The sequence below is a fragment of the Balaenoptera physalus genome (assembly GCF_965194825.1).
Source record: "Balaenoptera physalus genome assembly, chromosome: 10".
NCBI lineage: Eukaryota > Metazoa > Chordata > Mammalia > Artiodactyla > Balaenopteridae > Balaenoptera > Balaenoptera physalus.
In genome coordinates, this window is record NC_138889.1 from 45681925 (window position 1) to 45705266 (window position 23342).

Below are 23342 nucleotides of genomic sequence, written 5' to 3' on the forward strand. Positions count from 1 at the left end.
AGATAATAGGAACTGAGGTAAAAAGGCCTTTATTATAAATATCTTTTAATCCAGTAAGGAGTTGGTTTGTGTTTAATGTTTGCCATGGCTAATTTCCAGAGGCTTACAATTCCTCTAGTGTTCTGTTTTGTTCTCTCTTGTTGCCTTTGGGCTTCTCTAAGAAATCCTCCTCAGATAGAGTCTGTCTTTCAGATATTTCAGTTGTAATATACTGATATACTGGAGTCCTATTGGTGTGTTGGTAAGTTGTAGGGGAGGAAAAGCATTCTGTAATTTAATGATTAAATCTTAGTCATTTAATGAACCCATATCCTGAGCTGTGAAATCCACAGGTGTTTTGTTTGTTTTTTTAGCTCACCATCTTCCCCTTAGTTGCAGCAGGAAAGATATAGAAGAATCAATAGAGGATTCTATTGATTGAGATAGAGGATATTTTCCATATCCTGTGGTGCTCAGTGAGTATCCCAGCTTCCTCGTCCCTCAATCCCCATTGCCCACTATTCTTAACCGAAGACCCATAGTCCCCATGTTTTATGACATGGCACAGTTCTGAGAATATGGTGGCTGTGGGGAAAAAAATGAAAATGAAACACACACAAACTGAACCTCAACATGCTGAAAACGAATAAAAAACAAGACATGCACTCAGAAGGCGACAGCCATGACATAGGAAGTGTAACCAGTATCCCTACTACTAATATTGACATTGAAACTGACAACATTCGTCAAGAAACAGACGGGGCTTTGACTTCTGTTGCCCAGAAGAGGAAGCTACATGGCAAGAGCCCTTCTAATAACACTCTGTATAAAGATGCAAAAAAAAAAAAAAGTTGAAGAAATGCACTTTCCCCAGGTGGGAAAAGGCTGTCATAAAGTCTTCCACTGAGAGTAGGCCTTTGTAATAACCAACACTCAGGGCATATTTCAAAATGGTTACTTTTTTCCTCCCCTTGCTAGAATCAGGAGTGGATCTTTCTAGACTTTTGACCGTGAGAACCTGGTGGGTGTTTTTGAGATAAAGCCCATGAAAATGTGGGCACCCCCTAAGATTGCAACCCCCAGGAGTTTCTCATCCTTAACCTAGTCTACAATGAGCCCCCAGCAACCCATCCAAATTACCTTTTAAGTGTTACTACCAGTTCCTGGCTTCCACAGCTTCTCTTCCAAATAAGCAGAGCTCAGTTGTGACTCTATTAGCCTGTGTCTCCAGAGTTTTGAGTGGTGCTTTATAGTATTACTTAAGTTATCTGATGACTCCAGCAAAATCTGTTGACTTTCATTGTCTCCAGCTTTTTCTTGTCATAAAAATGGGAGTGACAACATCCAAGCTCTTTACATGTTGAGGTGGAACCAGAAGTCCCTGTGCTCTTTTTTTTAAGAAACATATAATATGATTTTCCTTTCCAATCTTATATAGCCTGCAAGAGTTGAGGAGAGTGGGCACCTAGCCTTCTTCAGAATTGTTGTATTTTCTGTGTATTTTCACAGCAGCTAAGAAGGAGTTCAACTTAACTTTAGGTATTTTTCTCTTTTTAACATTTTCTAAATTTATAAAGTTTATGTAATATTTAAAAACACCTATTAACCAATTCCACCCTCCCCCAAATTCTAACATCTCTATACATGAGGAGAATCATTCTATATGCATTTGTGTTCACAGACATAATCAAGATAATGGAGGCAGGGGCAGAATTTATTTGCAGCCTACTATAGACTGGCGTAGGCTAACTTTTTTATTTATAGTTTTTAATTTAACTCTTACAACAGCCCTATCAGGTAGTCATTATTCCTAGAGTACACATGATAGATCAAAGGTTTGGAATGAAAATCACATCCGCAAATTCATGCAGAAAAGAACTTTTAGAGTAAATGCTATACCAAGCTTATTTATCCTGGACCTAATAAATATTTGAAACATAGAGGGTTAATTTTTGCTTTATAATTTTGTCAAGAAATTGGCATATACCTGATCATTGATTATAGATGAGTCACAAGGGGAAAAGTGTTTGCTCTGCCTTTCTTCACCTTTTTGTACTCAATGTGTTTTTTACCACATTGTACATCATATACATGTTACATCGTAATCAGCTCCTAAAATGCTTCCTCCCCCAATATTTATTTTCTTATTTGGAATGCATTAAGACAGAGTATAGACACAAGACTCTTAGCACAAGACTCTTGTGCTAAGACCATAAATTCAGCTTTCTAAGAGCTCAACAAGTCAGCACCAAATATTCATGTAATTCTCCACAAGTATATTCATCCCCAGGAATACTGCATTTTATACTTTGTGCAAAATCATCTGTTTCTTCTTGTGTTAGCTGCTAATCCCAGAGCCTAGAAAACCATAATCCTACCTTCTCTAAATCCTATCTTGGAAGAGAAACCTTGTCTAGAGAAAAAGAGGAAACTTAATACAGCTTAAGGTGAACCAGTAATCCTTAACTTTGTCTACACAAAATCTACCCCAGCTGTAACGCAGTGACAGGGTTCTAATGCAAAACACGTGTGTGCTTTATCATGACAAATCCAACATCCTGAGAAAACTAAGCATTTTGACTTTTTAAAAAATTTAGATGGTGATTTTTAAGATTCTTGAACAAAAAAAGAGTTGAAATAGCAATTAAATAGGGTTGATAAAATCTTTTTTTATAGAAATATCATGTTACCAAAATACCTTGGAATCAGTTATATTCACCTGTTTATTCTACAGGAGATTTCACTCAGTAGGAAATGACCTTATCATCCCAGTAGGAAGTAATCTCCTTATCTCAAATTGAGAACTTAATTAGCAATCTTACCTTTAGGAGTGTGAAACCTTTATATTCATTCTTTTCTAATGTATTTTGGAGAATCAAGTGTTCCTGAGTTGTCAGATATACAGGAAAGGTCAGGAGCTCTCCATGATTTTCTTCATGGGGACTCCTGACTTTACATAATCAGTCAACCTGAAGGTTAAACTTAAGATTTCACAGCTTTTGTGAAGTTCTTTGGAATAAAAATAGTTTGATCACAATTATACTAATCTTGTACTTTTCTAAGTATTAAAACCAAAAGCAAAAATACCTAGACCAAACTAAACTTGGTTTCGAAATGGATAGCTCACTTTTTTTCTGAGAAGTTAATTCTCTAAGATGCTATGCAATAGCTCAGTGGAAAATTTATCAGATAAAGATTTATTTTCAGTACTTGAGATATTGAGCAAAAGTCAGCTGATGTGGTTAAACTTTCTGTTTCTTTATTTGGTTATTTATTTATAGGCTTTAGTTTCTAATTGTTGGGAAATGCAATTTTTAGTATATTTATAACTTACTACCTCTTTCTTTTCCATATACACATTTGCTTTTCTAACTAACTATCAAAGTGTTTTTGGATATTTGTGAAATAATTTCTTCAAGGTAGAGGGTACTAAAAGTGGGGAGAATAATTGCAGTCCATTTTTCCAATAGCTCAGTATTTCAGTAACCTGTTTAAAAGTAACCAGTGCCAAAGCTTAATAAAATTTTTTTGATAGTGCTTGATAATACTAAAAAAATATGCTAGACTGTCCTTCAATTAGCTAACATACTTCTGTATTTTACAGATATCCATATATACCTGCTAATGGTAAAAATGTATGATATTAAAAGAATGCAATTCATAGTTTAAAATAAATTTGTCTGTAAAAGTTATTCAGATATGGTGAGGACAAAATAAACAAAATTTTAATTTGCAAGTCTTAATGCAGTTAGTGTTGTAGATTGGTGAGGAGGTAATTTTCAATCAGGGAGAACTGAAAAAAGACAAATGGAAATCTTCTTATTTCTTAAAGAACAATATTCCTCTGGTACTTTGGCAAAGCTGGGATAATATTGCATGTCATCAGATATATATGTATATATCTATATGTTGTCATAAATATGTTTTCATATATATATATATATATATATATATATATATATATATATTCTTTAGTTAACTAGGATAAGAGTTAATTTTTAGATAACCAAATCATTACAAAGCAATACTATAGTCATCATAAGAAGATATATAAAGGAATCATTCTATTTTGTGTCCATTATTTAGAGGTGTATTCTATTGGTCTTCAGATCATATATTCTCAATATAAATTAACTTAAAATTTAGTTAATATGGAAGTTAAATGAAAGCTTGGAAGAGGAGATTGGGTTGTGACTTCATGCCAAAATGAAAAGGCATTGACACCTTGTTATTCATAATTGCTGTTATTAAATACACATGACATTTGACATGTGTATATTTAACCCATAGTAAAAGAATTTATAGATAAGGAAATGAAGGTGAAAAGAAGCTAAGAGGTGATAGAGGATTATTTTGAACAAGATCTACATGCTGCCAAGGCCAACACTGCCATCCACATCCTGCTGTTTCTTATAGGACATATATATATATATATATATATATATATACAAAAACTAAAAGTCATCAATATATAAACTTGATTTTTTAAAATTTGAGGGCCAGAAAGATTGGATCTCTGGCTTTATAACTTTGATCTGACTGTTTTTACACAAAATAGTACTTGTGAAAAATATGAGAATCGCTTCCCTCTTATAACTTCAGAATTTAAAAAATTTTTTGAATCCTTTTTTCCATGAATAAATTGTATATCTAGTGTTACTATAATCATTCACTAGAAAAAGCATCATATTCTAAAATCTCCTGGTTTTCTAATTTTCAAATGTTGAAATATTTAAATGATTATAAAATTACCCATAGAAACTTGTAGCAAAATATTTCCCTACATTTCTGGGGTCAAATCTAGGATGAGTGTTTTTCACTTTGTTTTATTTTTGGTTTTTCATATACTTTCAGCAACAGGAAATTTTTCTTATTGTCTTTGAATTGAGACAGTATTCCAAAGCACTAGGTTACTATTCTATCACAGAATTATAATCCTATCAAGCTTCTAAAGGATGTTAGATTTCATGTCAATGTTCCCTCTTCATCACTCTCTTCCTTGTTTTCTCTTTTTCCTCCCTCGTATCTCTCTTCTTCCACACACTTCTGCATAAACTGCTTCTTATTGTGAAAAATGATGAAAAACAATTCTTGCAAGTGTTATTTTATTTTTATTTGTTTATTTTTATTCTGAATTCTTTTATGTTAAATAGGAACATTTTCTCAATAGCACTCTTAAGTCACTTCTCATTTATCTTCCTCCTTAAGAACTGCATAGTCTTGTTTTAAATAGTTTAAACACCTGTAGTAAACTACAGTTTGCTAAGAGTAGAGGTACTCTGGTTAATGCTCAAAATGATGTGGCCAGAGGAAAAGCAAGCATTATTAAATATGAATGCAACCCTTACCAACACGAATTGAACTTTTTTTCTTTTTCAATAAAAAAGCTAGTCCAAAAAAAGTCTCATTCTATAAAGATTTATCGTTTCCAAATCACAGTGAAAGGAACTTAAATAATTTACCAATTTTGTTTTCTCCTATGTGCCTTAAAGATACCTCACTAAAAACTGGTATCTGACACAACAGAATGACATATGCAGAATGTAATATTGTAGTGACAGTACTGAGGTTGATTGTTACAGACATATTTAAACTCTGAGTATTAAATGGTTACATCCTAATTATTTATATAGAACATTGGTCCAATAACTAAAATAGAGAACAGCAGCTGAAAATTTATCTCATTCAATGTTCAGAGATAAAAGGGTTAACCATTCCTTCCATTATTTTCTGCAGATAAGTCCTTTATTTTTTTCATATTTAAATCTGATGGCAACTGAATTCTGGCATTTTTCCAAGCTACTGTATGAAGAGGATGCTGAAGGCCACCACAATACAGCATATTGCAACATAAGGACTGTTCCGTTCACCAGTTCTGACACACTTCCAAAATATACCCAACAGCCCAGTTTTGTTTCTGTCCAGGAGGCTGAGTGCCAAGGACAGGATATAAGCACAGGTACATAGAAGCAACAAGATTACAGTCAACAGACTCTGAAAATTGAAAATGGCAGACCTAGTGAGACTGGCGAAGCCCCGGCCACATCTCCCTTCTGGGCCCAGGGCGAAAGAGGCGTGCAGGGGCGGAAGAGGCATGCAGGTCCGGCTTGCCTTTCTCGCTCCTTCCGCGGTCTGCTCCTTCCGCGGTCTGCAAGTGTTATTTTAATATGGTTTCATCACTGAGTCCAGGGCATTCTTACTATGTGACTTAACTATAGACAGCTGTTCTGAATTAGAAAAAAACATTTTTTTCAGTCCAGTTGAGTTAGGTCAAAGTTGTAAAAAAAAAATCAATCACAGATGTTTCAAATCCTGGCCATCATAAGTCTTTAGTACTTATGGTTTATACCATTCATTTGGAGCAAAGCATATGCTACCTTATATTTTAAATTATTTTTAGAATTCCCTTTCCCCTGTACTTCATTATAAGCTTCAGTGCCGACATAGTGCAAACTTCCTTGCAGACCTTGTATCTAACCCTGCACACAACATATGTTCCATATGTATTTTTTAATTTAAACTAATTCAAATCAACTAACATGTTTTGAGTGCCTTCTGTGGTTGACTCAAATAAGAAAAAAAGAATAGGTTGTTTTTACCTCAGAATCATAGAACCAACTTTCAGGGGATTGTGGATGTTTTGGAAAGAAAAAGCTTGACCTATAACTAATACAAAATTGCCTAAGAATAGTGGTACATGAAGGTGCAAGGTAGGACATAGAAGAACCTGGTTACTTTATCCAACTTGATAAAAACATTAATGAAGCATTACCTTTTGTGACTTTTCTCAGAGGGAGACATTCCAGTTGACTGACATTGAAAGTAGTACATGGTAGATGATCAATAAACATTGACTAGCAGAGATGGTTTGTGAACAGGTAAGGAAAATGAAACGGCCAAAAGACTCAAGGTTAGGGAGAGCCTAAGCAAATTACCTGATTCAATTAGAACACAGGGAGTATGAAGGTTAAAAGTGAAATTGGGCATGGTGGTAGTATTTATACCATGGAAATAGACAAATACTTCAAAGTAAATCAGAGCTCCCTTCCCCTCTCCTCTGCAGAGCTGGAGATAATCAGATTTCTGATTTTTCCCCACCAAAATTTAGCTTTCCTTTGCTAAAATTTCATAAAAATGGAATAGTAGAGTATGCCTATTTTGATAAGGTAACTTAAAGACAGCTGAATACTTGAGATTTATTCTTATTTCCGCATGTATCAGTGGTTTGTACCTTTTTATTGCTGATTAGATTTCCAGTACACAAATATACGACAGTTTAAGTCATTTTCCTATTAATAGATACTTGGGCTGGTTCTAGTTTTGGCTTTTATGAGTAAAGCTTTTTATGAAAATTCTTGTACAAATATTTTTGTAAACATATTTTTCAATACTCCTGGACAAATATATAGGTTTCCTGAGTCATCTGGTAGATGTATGTTCAAGTTTATTTAAGAAAAAAACAAAGAAAGCAACAACAAAACAGCCCTTAGCCAAAGTGGTTGCTCCATGTTATGCTTTGCCAAAAGTGCATGGTAGTTAGTTGTCTTATATCACCTCCACAACGTTTACAGTTTTATTATGATATATCTTGAAAAGGATATCTTTTTTTTTTTAAATTATTTATTTATTTATTTTTTTATTTATGGCTGTGTTGGGTCTTCGTTTCTGTGCGAGGGCTTTCTCTAGTTGCGGCAAGTGGGGACCACTCTTCATCGCGGTGCGTGGGCCTCTCATTATTGCGGCCTCTCTTGTTGTGGAGCGCAGGCTCCAGACGCGCAGGCTCAGTAATTGTGGCTCACGGGCCTAGTTGCTCCGTGGCATGTGGGATCTTCCCAGACCAGGGCTCGAACCCGTGTCCCCTGCATTGACAGGCAGATTCTCAACCACTGCGCCACCAGGGAAGCCCGAAAAGGATATCTTTAAATTGACTTTCTTTGGTGATCTGTGAGCTTCATGAAATTTATTATCTAAATCTCTCCCCAAATTTGGGAACTTCTCAGTCATTATTTCTTTAAATAAATTCTCTGCTCCCTTCTCCCTTTTTTTCTTCTCTTCTCCTTCTGAAACTCTAATAATTTACAAATTGGTTCTTTTGATGTTATCTTATGGATCATGTAAGCTTTCCTCACTCTTTTTTCTTGTTTTTTCTTTGTCCACTCCAAGGAGAGTAATTTCACGTTCCTACCTTCAGTCTCACTGATTCTGTCTTCTGCTTGATCAAGTCTGCTGTTGATGATCTCTATGGCAGTTTTCATTTCATTCATTGTTTCTTCAGCTCCAGAATATCCATTTGAGTTTTTAAATGATTTCTATACTTCTGGTAAACTTATATTGATCATGTGTAGTTTTTCTGATCTCACTGAATTATCTTTCTCTGTGTGTGTGTGTGTGTGTGTGTGTGTGTGTGTGTGTGTGTTGTAGTTCATTGAGTTTTCTTCAAATAGTTATTTTGAATTGTTTATCTGGTAAAATGCACATCTCTAACTCTATGAAGTTAGTTATTGGTAAATTTTGATTCTTTGGTGTCATATTTCCTTGATTTTATTTCATGTTTTTGAAGTGTTGCATTGCTGATTATATTTGAAATATCAGCCGCCTCCTCCAGTCTTTACTGACTGACCTCAGGAGAGAAATACTTCCTATAGCACTGGTAAGGATTCCGAGGCCTTCTCAGATCTTCTAGGCATACACCTGCCCTTGTGTCATGTAGCTCATGATTCGATATTCTGGATTGGGGTGAGAAAAATGAGCCCCTTTGGCAGCACCTTGTATAGATGGGGAAGCCAACCCACTCACACATTTTCTCTTTGTTCTGAGGAAGAAGTCACAGGATGAGGAATACCTCTCTTGACCCTAAGCTGTGTCCTCTTGGAGGAGGTGTGAGGCATGTAAAGTTAAACGGTTCCTCTTACTATCTCCAAAGCATCCAAACTCATTTTTTGTTTTCCTCAAATGGTCTGCTGGAACTTTTCCTCTAGAAACCTGGACTTCTACAAAGGCTCTCATCTGTGGGCAATTGTCTGTGTCACTGTTTTCCAGGGGCTCCTGTGCTGTGTTCAAGAGAAGCTGGAGCTGGTTCATGAACCACTGCAGGGTCCACATCCAGGACCAAAGTCTGGCTGCCAGTTTCCCAATGCATGGGTGGCCCAGATTCCTTCCTGGCCCCTTGGTGTATGATGTTGTACCCACAGCTTCCTCAAAAAACACTTTTGTCCATGGATGGATGTCAAATTTTTGTTGTGAGGGACATCTTATGCTACCATAAATGTTTATATCACCTATGCATTTTATCTTAATTGTCAAATTTATTGGCATAAAATTATCCACAGTATCATTGTTTTATTCTCTCAGTGTCTGTCAGATCTGAGGTGATCTCTTTCATCCCTAACTTTTCATAGTCACTTTGTAGTTAATATTGTATTAATTAAATATGTGTTAACCTTTAATTAACATAGACCTTCATCAACTGTTCTCATTCTTTTTACAATACTAGATTCTATTATACTAACATACATTCTAAACAAGAAAAGAAAACACAATCCTTTTTGTTTCAAACAATCCTATGTAGTTTAAAGAAATAAGAAAGAAAAAATAATTACTAAACATTTACCATTTTTGATTCTCCTCATTTCCAGCCTGAAGAACTTCCTTCAGAATTTCCTATAGTGGTGATCCAATGGAAATGAATTCTCCATTGCATTTTATATAAAAATTAATCTATTCCATTTTCAGTGTCAATGGATATATTTGCTTTGTCTGAAACTATGGTTTGATAATAAATCCCTTCCAAGACTTTAATGATGTTTTCCAATGCTTTCTGGACTATATATTTTTGATAAAGTCTGCATTCATTCAAAAATTATTCCCCCTATGTGGAACTATCTCATCCTTATATGGCCTATTTCAAGGTTTTCCTTTCAGCTTTGTTTTCACCAGCTTGATTATGACATATCCGGGAGTGGACTTATTTGCTTTTACCTGCTTCGGTAATTTTGTCTTTAGCTGAAGACTGCTCATAGGACTAGCACAGGGGGCAGAGACTCAAAAAGTTTATACAAAGAATTTGGTGCTATCCTTTCTGGGTACTTCCTTTCTGGGGATTCTCCTCTCTCTTTTCTGCAACATTTGTTGCCCTGAACTTTTGGGATTGAAGTTTCATGGCCAGAGTAGCTTTGATTGCAGGTTACCCTCAGGCTAAAAGACATAGGAACTGATATTTCACCCTTCCTATTCCCTTTTTCTATGTGTCAACTCCCTTATTGATCAGCTCGCTTTTGTTCACACTTCACAGAATTTAGGTGGTTGCCTATTCCCTGCCAGATTTTATAGTTGTTATCTGGTAAAGGGATAGGTCTGATAGGAACTAGTCAGCTGTACCGAAAGCAGGACTCCAAGGGTATGAATTTTTAATAAATAAATAAACCATCAACATCTTTAGGTTTGGTGAGTAAAATTCAAGCTAGCTGACTCATTTTGTACTGCTGCTGGGCTCACCGAACTGGAAATACAACCAATTTCGTATTCAATAAAAAAGAAAACATAATATGAAGAAACTATCTAGTGATTTCCTCTGAGAGGTTTTACTTTTCATAAAGGCAATTTGGGGGTCATCCTAGATAATAGCATCATTTTATTTAATGGCAGAATTTTACCACTTTTTCCTTCTGAACGTCCATAAGACTTACAATATCTCTCATTTTTCAAATGAGAAACTAAGGCCAAGAGAAGACTGATTTCACTATAATAATATAATTATGGATTAGTTTATAAAAATCTCAGTCCAGTTGATTTTCAAATCAATTCAATAAATATTTACTGAGCATCTTTGCTAAGCGCCGTATATAAAGTTAAATTTTTAATGGTCTCTTTCCTTGAGAGATTAACATTTTAGTAGATGAAGGCTGTCAGACATATACAGAAATATTTTTATTTTACCAAGTGTGTGATATGAGAGTTATAAACACAGAATGCTATAGAAACACATAGATGGGAAACCAAACCCAAAGTTGTCATGAAAGGAACAAGGTGTGTGTCATTCATTTGTGTCTTACTCTAGCCAAAGATAAAAGAGCTGATTCTTAAAGGATCATTATAAGTTAGTCAGCTGAAAAACTGGAGATCTTACTTCATTCAGGTCTTTGTTCCATTGTTTCAGAGAGCTCTTTCTTGACCACAGCAAACTTGCTGGTACTTCTGGTACTTATTCTCTCTCTCTCCCTTGTTTTATTTTATTTTTTTCTAAATTACTTGCTATCGGGCTTCCCTGGTGGCGCAGTGGTTGAGAGTCTGCCTGCCAATGCAGGGAACACGGGTTCGAGCCCTGGTCTGGGAGGATCCCACATGCCACGGAGCAAATGGGCCCGTGAGCCACAATTACTGAGCCTGCGCGTCTGGAGCCTGTGCTCCGCAACAAAAGAGGCCGCGATAGTGAGAGGCCCACGCACCGTGATGAACAGTGGCCCCCGCTTGCCACAACTAGAGAAAGCCCTCGCACAGAAACGAAGATCCAACACAGCCATAAATAAATAAATAAAGCACACCTAGTATAGTGTAATTAAAAAAAAAAATTGATTAAAAAAAAATGTTTAACCATAAAGTTGTCTAGAGAATTAAATGTGATAAGTGTTTATAAGAATTAAATGTTAAAAGTGTCTGGAATGTGCACGATGTGCCATAGAAGTTTTAAATAAATAAATAAATAAATAAATAAATAAATTACTTGCTATCTTCTAGCATGTTATATATTTCCCTCCTTTTTTGCCCCTCACTCCCAACTAGTATGTAAGTTGCATAAGCATAGAGTTTTTTGTCTATTTTATTCACTGCTCTACCTAGACTGTTAGAACACTTTCTGAGCCATAGCAGTTTCTCCAATATTTGCTATATAAACGCATTTGATAAATGTTGTAAGTGATAAATTAGCAAGCAATAAGACTTGCATATTTTTCAAAGGCTATACAATGTAGCGCCAAAATGCTGTACCAAGAGGTTTGGAATTTGTTTTGTATAATGGGAAATAATCAGAAAGAGAAAAATAACATGTTTACATGAATCACTGTGATCAATGTGGAGATAATTGACCCGAGGGACAAAAATGGAGTTATTACATTGATTGACTGACAAAACCTTCAAATTCACAAGATAAATAATTATGAAATCTATCTTCAACAGAGAATCTAGAGTTTTGTGAAATAGTAAGGAAAACCCTAAGAGCTAATCCTTGAAGATTCACATTTTGGGAATGCTACAAATTCTGCCTTAAGTAAATTCTGCCTTTTTAGTCAAGAAACAATGTTCTGATGTCTAAATTATATAATACTCACAAAAATATAACTGAAATGAAAGGTGTGTGGGCTTGAGATGGCAGAGACCATTATATTAGAATAGTAAATACCATTCTAAGCCCAGGTGTGAAATAAAATGACCTGCTTGGTGAACCCAATTTGTTATGGATAAAGAAACGATATATGTGGGAAAAACTACAGATGGAAGCAGATAATTAAGCAAGCACCCACTTATTCACCTATTTATTTAACAAATATGTATTAACCATCAATGAGTCATTGTGCTCTATTCCTGGGATACAATATGAGTAAATATTTGGACACAGACTCTGTCTAAAGGAGGTTTATGTTCTAGACATTATTCGAATATCAATTCAAACACACATTTGCAAACTATAATCAGTGTGTCGATGGACTAATAGTATAACAGGGAAACAAAACCTAACATGGATTATCAGGAAACGAGTCTCTGAGGAAGTTAAATTTCAGCTGACATAGAAAAGATTAAGAGAAATTAAGAGAGTAGAGGGAATGGAGGCAGGGTGTTTGATTGCAGAAGACAAAGTATTTGCAAAGGTTCTATGTTTGGAGGAAGAATGAAATATTTAAGGAACTGGAGGTTGGTAGGTAATTAATGCCTAGGGATCAAGGAGGAAAGTAGAAACATATGACATGAAGTAGCATGTAAGGGTCAGACTATGCAAAGACCTTAAAGTCTATATAATGAAAATGATTTGGGCTTCATCCTAAAATGAGTAGGAAGTATGAACACTCTAGATGCTAAACTAAGGAGTTAAATACCATCCTGATCATCACAATGACCCACTGAAGGATTAAAAGCTGAGTTATCTAGCTTTCAAAAACAATTTGGCCTCACTTTATTCATTTAATATTTATTAAGTATCTATTATGTGTCAGGCACAGAGCTAGAGACAAGATCTGCCTTATGGACAAAGCAGATGAGGTTCTTGCTCTCTTAAAATTCACACTCTCTTGGGAGAGATGACTTTGAAGGGAACAAGCTGAATCCTGTGTCCTCATCTTATAACCTATATCATTATTGTTACATATTCCAAAGAAACAAGGTACACTAAAGTACATCAAAAAGCAATATGGTCTTAATTGTCTCTTGAGGCGATATCTGTGGGGTAGGGAGCAAGTGTGACACTCAAAAATGGTGTCACGCAACACAAACTGCATAAAAACCATCTCTAAAAATCTTCCTGTATAATATTCATTCAAATTTGAGCTTTATTTTAAGGCAAAAAAGATGTATAGAAATATAAAGAACATTAGATAATGGGGACCAACATAAAAAAATAAGATGTAGTTTTAGTGAAATTGTATGTATCACATAACATAATATGTATATACATAAAAGAAAGATTACAGCAAACAAAAAGGGAAATAAAACCACAGTTTTTGTAGAAGACTCTACAGGACAACAGAAGACATATACATATACATCTATATGTATATAAAAGATGTGTGTATATACCACATAGAAACTTATGCAATTTATATATTTGTCTACATAGCATTTTTATATTTACATGGGGCCATAGATCTAACACACAAACTTATAAAATATATAAGTTTGAAGCTTTTTTTTGATAACTTTTCTAAACTATGGTGGTAGCTAAACTTATATGTTAGGTTACAGTTGAGAGTATCAACTGAGCTATATATGGTGATAAGAGTTTATTAATTCTTCTTGAAACTTTTATAAAATATAATCTTGTTATAAAACAACTTAAATTTCCAAAAAGTATAAATCTATGGACCAATGATTCAGTAAAAGTATAAATTCAAATAAATAAAAACACTTGAAATCAATCAACTAATGAATAAGTAAGCAAACAAAAAATCTTGGTTAAAAATTGGCCAATTAAGGAGAGAAGCTTCAAGATGGCGGAAGAGTAAGAAGTGGAGATCACTTTCCTCCCCACAAATATATCAGAAATACATCTACATGTAGAACAACTCCTACAGAACACTTACTGAACGCTGGCAGAAGACCTCAGACCTCCCAAAAGGCAAGAAACTCTCCAAATACCTGGGTAGGGCAAAAGAAAAAAGAAAAAACAGAGACAAAAGAGTAGGGACAGGACCTGCGCCAGTGGGAGGGAGCTGTGAAGGAGGAAAGGTTTCCACACACTAGGAAGCGCATTCACGGGCAGAGACTGTGGGTGGCGGAGGGGGGAAGCTTCGGAGCCCCGGAGGAAAGCACAGCAACAGGGGTGCGGAGGGCAAAGCAGAGACATTCCCGCATGGAGGATCGGTGCCGACCAGCACTCACCAGCCCGAGAGGATTGTCTGCTCATCTGCTGGGGCGGGTGGAGGCTGAGAGCTGAGGCTCTGGCTCCAGAGTTCAGACCGCAGGGAGAGGACTGGGTTTGGCTGTGTGAGCACAGCCTGAAGCGGGCTAGTGCACCACAGCTAGTGGGGAGTGTGTCCGGGAACAGGTCTGGAACTGCCGAAGAGCCAAGAGACTTTTTCTTGTCTCTTTGTTCCGTGATGTGCAAGAAGAGGGGATTAAGAGCGCTGCCTAAACGAGCTCAAAGGACGGGCACGAGCCATGGCTATCTGCTTGGACCCCAGAGACGGGCATGAGACGCTAAGGCTGCTGCTATAGCCACCAAGAAGCCTGTGTGCAAGCACAGGTCACTATCCACACCTCCTCTGGGAGCCTGTGCAGCCAGTCACTGCCAGGGTCCTGTGATAGAGGGACCACCTCCCCAGGAGAATGCACGGCGCGCCTCAGGCTGGTGCAATGTCATGCCAGCCTCTGATGCCACAGGCTCGCCGCCCATTCCGCACCTCTCCCTCCCATGGGCCTGAGTGAGCCAGAGCCCCCTAATCAGCTGCTGCTTTAACCCCGTCCTGTCTGAGCGAAGAACAGATGCCCTCAGGCGACCTTCACGCAGAGGCGGGGCCAAAACCAAAGCTGAACTCCAGGAGCTGTATGAACAAAGAAGAGAAAGGGAAATCTCTCCCAGCAGCCTCAGAAGCAGCAGATTAAATCTCCAAAATCAACTTGATGTACCTGCATCTGTGGAATACCTGAATAGACAACGAATCATCCCAAATTGAGGCAGGGGACTTTGGTAGCAACGATATATATATATTTTTCCTTTTTCTCTTTTTGTGAGTGTGTATGTGTATGCTTCTGTGTGTGATTATGTCTATATAACTTTGCTTTTACCATATGTCCTAGGGTTCTGTCTGCCAGTTATTTTGGGTTTTTTTCTTAGTATAGTTTTTAGCACTTCTTATCATTGGTGGATTTGTTTTTTTGTTTGTTTGGTTGGTTGCTCTCTCTTTCTTTCTTTTTTTTATTACGTAAAAATATTTTTTTAATTTTTAATAATTATTGTTTATTTTAATAACTTTTCTGTTTTCTTTTATTTTTTCTTTCTTTCTTTCTTTCTTTTTTCTAACATTTATTCTGAGCCATGTGGATGACAGGGTCTCGGTGCTATGGCCAGGTGTCAGGCCTGTGCCTCTGAGATGAGAGAGCCGAGTTCAGGACATTGGTCCACAGGAGACTTCCCAGCTCCACATAATATCAAATGATGAAAATCTCCCAGAGATCTCCATCTCAACACCAAGACCCAGCTCCACTCAACGACCAGCAAGCTACAGTGCTGGACACCCTTTGCCAAATAACTAGCAAGACAGGAACACAACCACACCCATTAATAGAGAGGCTGCGTAAAATCACAATAAGGTCACAGACACCCCAAAACACACCACTGGACATGGACTAGCCCACCAGAAAGACAACCAGCCTCATCCACCAGAACACAGGCACTAGTCCCCTCCACCAGGAAGCCTGCATAACCCACTGCATAATCTTAGCCACGGAGGGCAGACACCAAAAACAACGGGAACTAAGAACATGCAGCCTGCGAAAAGAAGACCCCAAACACAGTAAGTTAAGCAAAATGAGAAGACAAAAAAACACACAGCAGATGAAGGAGCAAGGCAAAAACCCACCAGACCAAACAAATGCAGAGGAAATAGGCAGTCTACCTGAAAAAGAATTCAGAGTAATGATAGTAAAGATGATGCAAAATAGTGGGAATAGAATGGAGAAAATACAAGAAACATTTAACAAGGACCTAGAAGAACTAAAGAGCAAACAAACAATGTTGAACAACACAATAAATGAAATTAAAAACACACTAGAAGGAGCCAACAGCAGAATAACTGAGGCAGAAAAACGAATAAGTGACCTGGAAGATAAAAGAGTGGCTACAACTACTGCAGAGCAGAATAAAGAAAAAAGAATGAAAAGAATTGAGGACAGTCTAAGAGACCTCTGGGACAACATTAAATTCACCAACATTCGAATTATAGGGGTCCCAGAGGACGAAGAGAAAAAGAAAGGGACTGAGAAAATATTTGAAGAGATTATAGTTGAAAACTTCCTTAAGATGAGAAAGGAAATAGTTAATCAAGTCTAGGAACTGCAGAGAGTCCTATACAGGATAAATCCAAGGAGAAACATGCCAAGACACATATTAATCAAACTATCAAAAATTGAATACAAAGAAAAAAATATTAAAAGCAGCAAGGGAAAAACAACAAAAAACATACAAGGGAATCTGCATAAGGATAACAGCTGAGATATCAGCAGAAATTCTGCAAGCCAGAAGGGAGTGGCAGGACATATTTAAAGTGATGAAAGAGAAAAAATCTACAACCAAGATTACCCAACAAGGACCACATTCAGATTCGACAGTGTGTGTCCTTGGAAAGTAGTGTCCTTCTTTGTCTCTTGTAATAGTCTTTGTTTTATAGTCTATTTTGTCTGGTATGAGAATTGCTACACCAGCTTTCTTCTGATTTCCTTTTGCATGGAATATCATTTTCCATCTCTTCTCTTTCAGTCTGTATGTGTTCCTAGGTTTGAATTGGGTCTCTTGTAGACAGCATATATATGGGTCTTGTTTTTGTATCCATTCAGCCAGTCTATGTCTTTTGGTGGGAGCATTTAATCCATTTACGTTTAAGGTAATTATCGATATATATGTTCCTATTACCATTTTCTTAATTGTTTTGTGTTTATTATTGTAGGTCTTTTCCTTCTCTTGTGTTTCCTGCCTAGGAAAGTTCCTTTAGCATTTGTTGTAAGCTGGTTTGGTGGTGTTGAATTCTCTTAGCTTTTGCTTGTCTGTAAATATTTTAATTTCTCTATCAAATCTGATTGAGATCCTTGCTGGGTAGAGTAATCTTGTTGTAGGTTTTTCTCCTTCATCACTTTAAATATGTCCTGCCACTCCCTTCTGGCTTGCAGAGTTTCTGCTGAAAAATCAGCTGTTAACCTTATGGGGATTCCCTTGTATGTTATTTGTTGTTTTTTCCTTTCTGCTTTTAAAATTTTTTCTTTGTATTCAATTTTTGATAGTTTGATTAATATGTGTCTTGGCGTGTTTCTCCTTGGATTTATCCTGTATGGGACTCTCTGTGCTTCCTGGACTTGATTAACTATTTCCTTTCTCATATTAGGGAAGTTTTCAACTATAATCTCTTCAAATATTTTCTCAGTCCCTTTCTTTTTCTCTTCGTCCTCTGGGACCCCTATAATTCGAATGTTGGTGCATTTAATGTTGTCCCAGAGGTCTCTGAGACTGTCCTCAATTCTTTTCATTCTTTTTTCTTTATTCTGCTCTGCAGTAGTTATTTCCACTATTTTATCTTCCAGGTCACTTATCTGTCCTTCTGCCTCAGTTATTCTGCTATTGATCCCTTCTAGAGAATTTTTAATTCATTTATTGTGTTGTTCATGATTGTTTATTTGCTCTTTAGTTCTTCTAGGTCCTTGTTAAACGTCTCCTGTATTTTCTCCAATCTATTTCCAAGATTTTGGATCATCTTTACTGTCATTATTCTGAATTCTTTTTCAAGTAGACTGCCTATTTCCTCTTCATTTGTTAGGTCTGGTGGGTTTTTGCCTTGCTCCTTCATCTGCTGTGTGTTTCTTTGTCTTCTCATTTTGCTTAATTACTGTGTTTGTGTTCTCCTTTTCACAGGCTGCATGTTCATAATTCCCATTGTTTTTGGTGTCTGCTCCCAGTGGTTATGGTTGGTTCAGTGGGTTGTGTACGCTTCCTGGTGGAGGGGACTAGTGCCTGTGTTCTGGTGGATGAGGCTGTATCTTGTCTTTCTGGTGAGCAGGTCCAGGTCTGGTGGTGTGTTTTGGGGTGTCTGTGACCTTATTATGATTTTATGTAGCCTCTCTGCTAATGGGTGGGTTTGTGTTCTTGTCTTGCTAGTTGTTTGGCATAGGGTGTCAAGCACTGTAACTTGCTGGTCGTTGAGTGGCTCTGGGTCTTGGCGCTGAGATGGAGATCTCTGGGAGATTTTCACTGCTTGATATTATGTGGATCTGGGAGGTCTCTGGTGGACCAATGTGCTGAACTTGGCTCTCCCACCTCAGTGGCACAGCCCTGATGCTTGGCTGGAGCACCAAGAGACTGTCATCCACACGGCTCAGAATGAAAAGGAGAAAAGATAAAAAGAAAGAAAGAAAAATATAATTAAAATAAGATAAAATAAAATAAATAAAAATGTTATTAAAATAAAAAACAAAAAATAATTATTAAAAAAAGAATTTTAAAGTAATTTAAGAAAAAAGAAAGAAAGTAGAGAACAACCAAACCAAAAAACAAATTCACCAATGATAAGAAGCGCTGAAAACTATATGAAAAAAATTTTAAAAACAAATATAGATAGAACCCTAAGACATATGGTAAAAGCAAAGCTATACAGACAAAATCACACAGAGAAGCATATGCATACACACTCACAAAAAGAGAAAAAGGGAAAAAAAATATATATATATATATATATCATTGCTCCCAAAGTCCACCTCCTCAATTTGGGATGATTCGTTGTGTACTCAGGTATTCCACAGGTGCAGGGTACATCAAGTTGAGTGTGGAGATTTAATCCGCTGCTGCTGAGGCTGCTGGGAGAGATTTCCCTTTCTCTTTGTTTGCACAGCTCCTGGGATTCACTTTTGGATTTGGCCCCACCTCTGCATGTAGGTCACCTGAGGACATCTGTTCTTTGCTCAGACAGGATAGGGTTAAAGGAGCAGCTGATTCGGGGGAGTCTGGCTCACTCAGGCCAGGGGAGGGAGGGGTACGGATACGGGGTGAGCCTGCAGCTGCAGAGGCCAGTGTGACGTTTCACTGGCTTGAGGTGCGCCGTGTGTTCTCCCGGGAAAGTTGTCCCTGGATCACGGGACCCTGGCAGTGGCAGGCCGCACAGGTCCCCGGGAGGGGAGATGTGGAGAGTGACCTGTGCTTGCACACAGGCTTCTTGGTGGCTGCAGCAGCAGGTTTAGCACCCCATGCCCGTCTCTGAGGTCCGCGCTGATAGCTGCGGCTTGCACCCGTCTCTGGAGCTCCTTTAAGCTGCGTTCTTAATCTCTTCTCCTCGCGCATCAGGAAACAAAGAGGCAAGAAAAAGTCTCTTGCCTCTTCGGCAGTTCCAGACCTTTTCCCGGACTCCCTCCTGGCTAGCCGTGGTGCACTAGCCCCCTTCAGGCTTTGTTCACGCAGCCAACCCCAGTCCTCTCCCTGGGATCCAACCTCCGAAGCCCGAGTCTCAGCTCCCAGCCCCTGCCCGCCCCGGCGGGTGAGCAGACAAGCCTCTCGGGCTGGTGAGGGCTGGTTGGCACCGATCCTCTGTGCGGGAATCTCTCCACTTTGCTCGCTGCACCCCTGTTGCTGCGCTCTCCTCTGTGGCTCTGAAGCTTACCCCCTCTGCCACCCGCAGTCTCTGCCCGAGAAAGGGCTTCCTAGTGTGTGGAAACTTTTTCTCCTTCACAGCTCCCTCCCACTTGTTCATGTCCCATCCCTATTCTTTTGTCTCTGTTTTTTATTTTGCCCTACCCATGTACATGGGGAGTTTCTTGCCTTTTGGGAGGTCTGAGGTCTTCTGCCAGCGTTCAGTAGGCGTTCTGTAGGAGTTGTTCCACATGTAGATGTATTTCCAATGTATTTGTGGGGAGGAAGGTGATCTCCATGTCTTACTCTTCCGCCATCTTGAAGCTCAACCAATATACTTATTTTTGAAGAGTTAGTTATGTTATGATTGTACACTATATTATAGTAAGTGTCAGATGAATATTAAATAGAATGGAAAAGTATTTTCAGGCTCTTGCAGAACATGGGGATTTTAATATATATTTTGGCATCATCTTTATTTCTTTTTTTATATTATAGGAAACTGCCACTGCATGGAGGTAAATATCAAATTATAAACTACATTGTCCTCTATGTTTTTCCTTTTTGTTCTTTAGCTTTTCCAGTTAAAAATTAATACTTTCCTTCTTTAAAATTCTCATGGTTACATAACGTAAAATGACATTAAATCCAATTAAGCTGGAACATTCCTCTTTCTTTCACTACATATTTGTCAGAGTGTTGAATATTTCTGTAAGGGTACAAAGGTTAGTACTTCTGTTTTTATTTTTAACATCAAGAGAAAAAGATGAAGAATTAAGTGATCTGGGCCAAAGCAAATCTTTGAAGCCCTGAGACATCAGGTGGTACTTAATCCATGAATCATGCCACCTCCCAGCAGGTAACTAGCAGCTATTCCAATGCAGGTCAAAAATTTAAACTGTAAATTAAAGGAAAGAATAAAGAATCAGTGAAGCATTTGACAGTTTGATATGACCTATACTCTGAGTACAAAATATCAATAAAAATCATAGCAAAACAGTTGTTGGTTTCATTTTGATGATGCATTATTCCAATATGAATCAAAACATATCTGAAACAACAAAAATCACACCCAAAGAAGTGTTTTCAGATATGAAAATGGTCACATTTACCACCTTAATGTTTCAGGTAACTAGGACCTGAAGAGGTTTATACCACCCAGTAACTAAGCTCAAAAAACATGGATTGGGGCTTGAAAACTCTCAATGGTACTCCCCATGTGCACCGAAATTATTTAATTAGGTTGGTTTGGATGTGTATTATCATATAAAATTATAGCTTGGACTTTTACTCAGAACTTTCCAGTATACACCTCGTACTACTATCTGTGTTATCTTTCTAAATTTAGATCTGTTAATGACACTTCTTTTCCAAAAATTAACTTGTAGTAAGAACCCTACTGAGTATGGGATAGATCCACATTATTTATAATAGCATTCCGTGCCTTTCTCAGCCTGGCACAAATCTTCACTATCCTGTTTACCACAGCATCCTCAGTGCCCCACTAGTGGGCCACACACACCTTGTGGTCTCTGTAGGTTGTGCAGTGTACAGACATTCACTTAGGCTACAGGTAAGTGCTCCCCCTGCAGTTGAGGAATGTGATATTCCTTCTCTTTACTCACCATACCCGACCTTATCTTACTGTGAATTTTACGCTAAATTTTCTTCTTCTTCTTCTTTTTTTTTTTTAAAGAAGAATCTGAATCAGTTGGTTTGGGACTGGGCCTGAGATTCTGCATTTTTTTTTTTACCTATTTATTTATTTATTTATTTATGGCTGTGTTGGGTCTTCGTTTCTGTGCGAGGGCTTTCTCTAGTTGTGGCAAGCGGGGGCCACTCTTCATTGCGGTGCGCGGGCCTCTCACTATTGCGGCCTCTCTTGTTGTGGAGCACAGGCTCCAGACACGCAGGCTCAGTAATTGTGGCTCACGGGCCTAGTTGCTCCGCGGCATGTGGGATCTTCCCAGACCAGTGCTCGAACCCGTGACTGCTGCATTGGCAGGCAGATTCTCAACCACTGCACCACCAGGGAAGCCCCTTTTCTTCTTTTTTTGACACTATGGTTTTCTCTTACACCATTGCCAATTTTCAGATGCTCTTTCTTTTACCTAAGATGACTTTTCTGCTGTTTAATCTACAAACTCAGAGACATTCTTCAGGAGCCAGATAAATCATCACCTATTCTCTGAAACCTAAACTACTATGACTCAAAATTTATAACTGCTTACTAAGAATTCTATGTATTTTAATTTATTGCACTATGTGGCTTTTTTACACCTCTCTTTTCTTATGGGTTTATTTACTTGCCTCTTACTACTACTACTGCATTGATTTCCTACTATTGCTATAACAAATTGTCACCAATGTGGTGGCTTAAATCTACACAAATTTATTCTATTATAGCTCTAGAAGTTAAAAGTCTGAAACAGGTGTTACTGGGTTAAAATCAAGGTGTCAAAAATGGCAATCAAAGATGGCAATGCGAGGGGTGGGATAGAGAGGGTGGGAGGGAGATGCAGGAGGGAGGAGATATGAGGATGTATGTATATGTATAGCTGATTCACTTTGTTTTACAGCAGAAACTAACACACCATTGTAAAGCAATTATACTCCAATAAAGATGTTAAAAAAAAAAATGGCAATGCTGTCTTTCACTGGTCCCTGAATTTGCCATAGTCATTCCTGAGCTCAAGACTCCTGAAATGCATTTCCCCTCTTTTCCATCTTTTCAACTTTTGCTTATTTTTCCAAATGCAGCTGTAGGTATTCCTATTACACAAAACCTTTTCCAAATAGCGCTGTCCCCTTTGGTCTGCTTCATTGATAGAACTGGATACTTATCGTTTTGGTATCATTTACCTCAAAGTTTCCCAGTCTCCTTCTGGATATTAGAACTCTTGAGTGTGCATTAAATACAGAGATTATCAGATATTTCTCCCATAAATTCTAGTTCATTAGTACTGAGCTGGGGCTTAGTTCACAGATAATTTCTTTCTCTGGGGAATTTAAGCAAACACTCTGCCTTTCACTGACAATTTGTGATATTAACAACATTAATAGCAGGATGAGCCCTTAGAGTCACATAACCCAACCATTCTTCTTGGGCTGAAATCTCCTGTAAGCATTTCTACTACATACCCATCCATTTTATGCTCCTGAAGAAATCTTCCACCTTTTATGGTTTGAGAGCAAATTGTTTTTCATATGAAGCTCAAATCCATTTTCTTAATAATTTTCATTTATTCCCTTACTTTGAACTTTGGGGATATGGAGACCAAGTTAGATCTTTCTTTTAAAGGACAGCCACTCAATTATGAGAAAGAGGCTATTGTTC

At 37.6% G+C, this 23342-nt stretch overlaps 1 pseudogene across 1 annotated transcript; it reads right to left on the bottom strand.

Annotated features, from left to right (window-relative positions):
* Nucleotides 1-285: 285 nt before the first annotated feature.
* LOC309636684 (protein kish-A pseudogene) lies at nucleotides 286-7578 on the bottom strand (annotated as a pseudogene). The gene has a single exon. The product of its transcript is annotated as a protein kish-A pseudogene (transcript).
* Nucleotides 7579-23342: the final 15764 nt, after the last annotated feature.